General features: G+C 38.4%; 1 protein-coding gene across 1 annotated transcript in view; it reads left to right on the forward strand.

Moving 5' to 3' along the window:
- Positions 1 to 1,647, forward strand: part of LOC124718991 (1,5-anhydro-D-fructose reductase-like) — a 38,563-nt gene extending 36,916 nt beyond the window's left edge. Inside the window, exon 8 of the mRNA XM_047244662.1 lies at positions 1,509 to 1,647. The gene's annotated coding sequence lies outside the window, so the exon portion shown is untranslated. The remainder of the gene's footprint in view (positions 1 to 1,508) is intronic.
- The last annotated feature ends 4,353 nt before the right edge of the window (positions 1,648 to 6,000 follow it).

The raw sequence follows: 6,000 nt of genomic DNA on the forward strand, positions 1-6,000 counted from the left end.
CACTACAGTCAGAGCTTTCAAAAATTATTGGTAAAGCAAGCCTCTCACAACTGACTACATTCTTCGAGAAAAATGGTATTTCTGGATGTCAACATAGCTTTAGGTCACAGCATGCAACTGAAACAGCCTGATAAACTGTGTTTGAAATGCAGTCCAGACCAACACAAAAATCTCATGATTATTCTTAGACCTAACAAAAGCATTTAATGTGACTGATAATTCTGTGCCCCTAAGAAAACTTGAACAAAATGGTGTAAGAGGTGGGCCAAATGAGTGAATTAAATTATTGTATTTGCTCTTACATAACAGAAATAAAGTACACCCCGAAGTAAGTAAACCCAGGTACACTTTTCATAACCATGTGCACTAAGTCATGGTGTTCCACAGGGATCAATTTCAGGTCCATTTTTCAATATACATAAATGATTTTCATGGTGCATTAGGTATTCAGAGCCAATACTGTTTCTTGATAATATCTGTCTATTGATTGAAGGGAATAACGAAGAAGGTATTACTGCATTTGCAGAAGGTGTTATGAAACTAGTATTTCAATGGTTTACCAGAAACAGCATTCATTAATTTCTGTACATATCAAAATAAAAATGCAGAACAATCAGTAATATACAGGGTGGTCCATTGATCGTGACTGGGCCAAATATCTCACGATATAAGCCTCAAACGAAAAAACTACAAAGAACGAAACTTGTCTAGCTTAAAGGGGGAAACCAGATGGCGCTATGGTTGGCCTACTAGATGGCACTGCCATAGGTCAAATGGATATCAACTACATTTTTTATTACATATAAGTGTAGTACATAAAGAAATATGAATGTCTTAGTAGTACATAAAGAAATATGAATGTTTTAGCTGGACCACTTTTTTTTGCTTTGTGATAGATGGCACTGTAATAGTCACAAACATATGGCTCACAATTTTAGAAGAACAGTTGGTAACAGGTAGTTTTTTAAATTAAAATAAAGAATGTAGGTATGTTTGAACATTTTATTTCGGTTGTTCCAGTGTGATACATGTACCTTTGTGAACTTATCATTTCTGAGAACGCATGCTGTTACAGTGTGATTACCTGTAAATACCACATTAACCCTCCGTTACACGCACCGCGGACTGTGAGTCTGCAGTTTTATCTTTCCATCAAGAATCACTTATAAATTCAAGATTTCCATTAGCGGCTTTTTCTACCCTCCCCTCCTTCCATAACAAATTATTGGCAGCAATTGAAGTTAGTCATTATTGCCAGAAGCAGCGGTCTGGTGAGCTGCAGAGTGTCAGTCCGCATGTGTGCATTCGTGTTGCACGGTTCTATCATCAGTTCTTTTATGATGTATTGCAGGTAACGTGGTTTCTTCCTTTATAACATTACAAAACATAGACAGTCACGTTTAGAAACTTTTTTTATTTATTTATTATCCAAACTGTCATACAATTATGAGCCTTTTCATTGACCAACACCGATTAGTGAAATAAGTTATACACTTTTTCTTTTTCAGGAGAACGGTGGATGATGATCAGGTTTTGCAGTGGTTGGACGAAGAGCTTGGTAATGAAGAATGTAGTGATATGGAGTCAATATTCGAAAGTGATCACTATTCAGATAGTGAACAGTCGCTGGACGAAAGTGATTCTATCGAAAAATTTGACTCGTATTTTGGGAAACTCAGTATACAATGGAGCCATCAACCTCTAATCTAAAACAGAAGAGTAAGAAGACCTCAACATAATATTGTCAAGCATTTACCAGGAGTCATAGGCAAAGCAAAAAATGCCAAGCGTCCAATTGATTGTTTACAACTTTTCTTCACAGATGACATTTTAGAAGAAATTGTTCACTGCACTAATATTTACATCGCTACCATCTGTTCTAAATATTCCAGAGAAAGAGATGCTTCAGACACTAACATTACAGAAATCAAAGCTTCTTTAGGACTCCTTTTCTTGGCGGGTGTGCTACGGACATCACACACAAATTTACTAGATCTCTGGGCTGCAGATGGTACTGGAGTGGAGCACTTGAGACTTTCAATGGGCATAAACCATTTTTGTTTCTTGCTGACATGCCTGAAATTTGATGTCAGAAACAGAGCTCATTGGAAGGAAACAGACAAATTAGCTGCTGTCCGATTCTTGATAGATCAGTTCAATGAAAACTGCAAGAAACATTATAGATTATCAGAACTAGTTACAGTAGATGAAATGCTGGATGCATTCAGGGGCAGATGTGGATTTATACAATACATTCCATCAAAACCGGCAAAATATGGTATAAAAATGTTTGCACTTACAGATGCAAGGATGTTCTATACCAGCCATTTAGAAATATACTGTGGAAAGCAAGTGGATGGGCCTTATCTCTGTGATAACACACCTCATGCTATTGTCAAAAGAATGGTGAAATGCATATCCAAATCTGGCAGAAATGTAACATGTGATAATTGGTTCACATCAATTCCCCTTGCGGCTGACTTGTTGGAAAATGACAAGTTGACAATGGATAGAACAATTTGAAAAAATAAACGTGAAATTCCTCCATTTATGACAGTAACAAAAGATCTTCCTGTGGAATCCAGCATTTTTGCATTTAGGAAGAATATGACACTGGTTTCATATAAACCTAAGAAAGACAAGGTTGTTCTGGTACTGTCTACTTTACATGATGATGACAGTATTGACAGTGATTCGGAAAAGTGCAAGCCGGAAATAATAACATTGTACAACGAGACTAAATGTGGTGTGGATAAAGTTGATGCGATGAAATGTGCATACTCTGTGACAATAATTACCAGAAGATGGCCATTCATAATTTTTTCCTCTCTTATAAATATTGCTGGAATCAATGGATACATAATTTACAAGAGCAATTCGGATTCAACAATTCCCAGAAAAGACTATCTAAAAGTTCTTGCCAAAGAACTGTTGCATGATCATATGACAATGAAGGTCAATCATCTAAGTACACTGGTGAACATCAAGAATCGTATCAAGGAAATTTTGGGATTACCAATATCTGAAGCTCTTCCTAGACCTCCACAAACAGCAGCTCGAGGAAGATGCAACTTCTGTGATAGGAAAAAAAACAGACCAACGAGATTTTCCAGCAATGTGTGCAATAAATTTGTATGCCTGGAACATGTCGGTGCATATCTGTGCAGTGAGTGCAGTGAAAATGGCAACCACCACGAGTGATTTACTCGAATTCGCGGTGCAGCTGTAAACTATAGTTTTCTGAAAAAGTTTCTGAACTAATTTACTTAAGATAAGTGTTGGTTAATATTCATTTGGAAAAACAGTGAAAAAACAGAATGTACGTAAATTTCAGCGAGTACAATAAATGTTCTTATTGGTTTACAGGTAAATTATGAGTTAAAATATTTTATGTACACTACTGATGCTGAAGTACATTGTGTTTATGAATTCATTGTTTTATTTATGCCATCCAGACTCAAATATATTATATTTTCCAATTGTAATGTCAGAATTGTTCATGAAAATGGTATAAAACGCAATGCGGACTCACATTCCACGCGCGTGTAGTGGAGGTAAAAAAATCGCGCGGGTAGCGGAGGGTTAATGCAGTAAATGCTCAAAATGATGTCCATCAACCTCAATGCATTTGGCAGTACATGTAATGGTATTCCTCTCAACAGTGAATAGTTTTCCTTCCCTAATGTTTGCACATGCATTGACAATGCGCTGACGCATGTTGTCTGGCGTTGTCGGTGGATCACAACAGCAAATATCCTTCAACTTTCCCCACAGAAAGAAATCCAAGGATGTCAGATCCGGTGAATGTGCGGGCCATGGTATGGTGCTTTGACAACCAATCCACCTGTCGTGAAATATGCTATTGAATACCGCTTCAACCGTACGTGAGCTGTGTGCTGGACATCCATCATGTTGGAAGTACATTGCCATTCTGTCATGCAGTGCAACATCTTGTAACATTGGTAGAACATTACATAGGAAATCAGCATACATTGCACCATTTAGATTGCCATCAATAAAATGGGGGCCAATTATCCTTCCTCCCTTAATGCCGTACCATACATTAACCTGCCAAGGTCACTGATGTTCCACTTGTCACAGCCATTGTGGATTTTCCGTTGTCCAATAGTGCATATTATGCTGGTTTACGTTACTGCTGTTGGTGAATGACGCTTTGTCACTAAATAGAACGAGTGCAAAAAATCTGTCATCGTCCCATAATTTCTCTTGTGCCCAGTGTCACAACTGTACACGACATTCAAAGTCATCGCCATGCAATTCCTGATGCATAGAAGTATGGTACGGGTGCAATCGATGTTGATGTAGCATTCTCAACACCAACATTTTTGAGATTCCGATTCTTGCGCAATTTGTCTGCTACAGATGTGCAGATTAGCCGCGATGGTAGCTAAAACACCTACTTGGGCGTCATTTGTTGCAGGTCGTGGTTGATGTTTCACATGTGGCTGAACACTTCCTGTTTCCTTAAATAACGTAACTATCCGGTGAATGGTCCAGACACTTGGATCATGTCATCCAGGATACCGAGCAGCATACATAGCACACGCCCATTGGGCATTTTGATCGCAATAGCCATACATCAACACGATATCGACCTTTTCCGCAATTGGTAAACAGTCCATTTTAACACGGGTAATGTATCACGAAGCAAATACCGCCCACTCTGAATGTTAGGTGATACCACGTACTTACACGTTTGTGACTACAGCATCATCTATCACAAAGTGAAAAAAAGAGGTCCAACTAAAACATTCATATTTCTTTACGTACCACACAAATATTTAATAAAAATGGGAATTCCTATTTTAAAAAATGCAGTTGATAACCATTTGACCTATGGCAGCGCCATCTAGCGGGCCAACCGTAGCACCCTCTGATTTCCCCCTTCAAGCTAGACAAGTTTCATTCTTTGTAGTTTTTTCGTTTGATGCTTTTTCGTGAGATATTTGGCCTGGTCACGATCAATGGACCACCCTGTATTTGGATAGCCAAAATATTAGTGCTGTTACTGAGACTAAATTTCTTGTGAACCTTTCTTAAAAAAAATCTAAAAAGTTTAACCATTACCTGCTTTTCAATTCTGGAAGTAGTTACGCGTCTCAAAGAAATATACTTGGGAAAGAAATCTTTATTACTCAGAAAAAAATTATCCATCATTACAGTACCAGACAAAACAGTGCTACACATCCAGAATGATAATGCCACTCTGCAGATGATGTGCCAGACCGAGACTTCAACTAGGGAACTTTGCACTTCACAGTCAAGTGCTCTACTAACAGAACTACCTGGGCACAACTCACAACCCATCCTCACAGCTTGACTTTCACCAGTGCCTCATTTTCTACCTTCCAGGCTTCACACAAGCCCTCCTATACATTTTGCAGGACTAGCACTCCCGGAAGAAAGAACACTATGAAGACAGGAGTTAGCCACACGTAGGAGATTGTTTCCAGGACGAATTTTCACTCTACAGTGAAGTATGTGCACTAATTTAAAAGTCTGAGAGGTAGGATATGACATACTAGCTGAAGTGCAGCTGCAAGAGTGGGTCACGAGTACTACTCAAATAGTTGGTTCGGAAGAGCACTTGCTTACAAAAGGAAAAGGTCCCAGGTTCGTATCTCAGTCCAACGCACAGTTATAACCTGCAAAGTAGTGTCTATAACATACATGTCAGTCACTTTCCACTTTCTCTTTTTGAACCACAAACTTATAAAAAATCTGTGACATACAGAGCCACACCGAGGTGATCCTGTGCCCCTGGTAAAGTTTCCATTGCTAAGTCCCTGTTCCCCATTCCATGAAACTACCTTTCTTATTTTTCCTGCCTAGGTGTAGGAAATTTTATATTTTTTAAATACTTTTGGATAAAGGAGACCACTCACCGAAAAGCAGAAGTGTTAAGTTGTTGATTGATAGGCATACACAAAAGAAAGAAAGAAACCTAGGTAACTTTCGGAGCAAAAAAAAAAAAAAAAA

The sequence above is a fragment of the Schistocerca piceifrons genome, chromosome 10 (genome assembly GCF_021461385.2).
Source record: "Schistocerca piceifrons isolate TAMUIC-IGC-003096 chromosome 10, iqSchPice1.1, whole genome shotgun sequence".
Classification (NCBI taxonomy): domain Eukaryota; kingdom Metazoa; phylum Arthropoda; class Insecta; order Orthoptera; family Acrididae; genus Schistocerca; species Schistocerca piceifrons.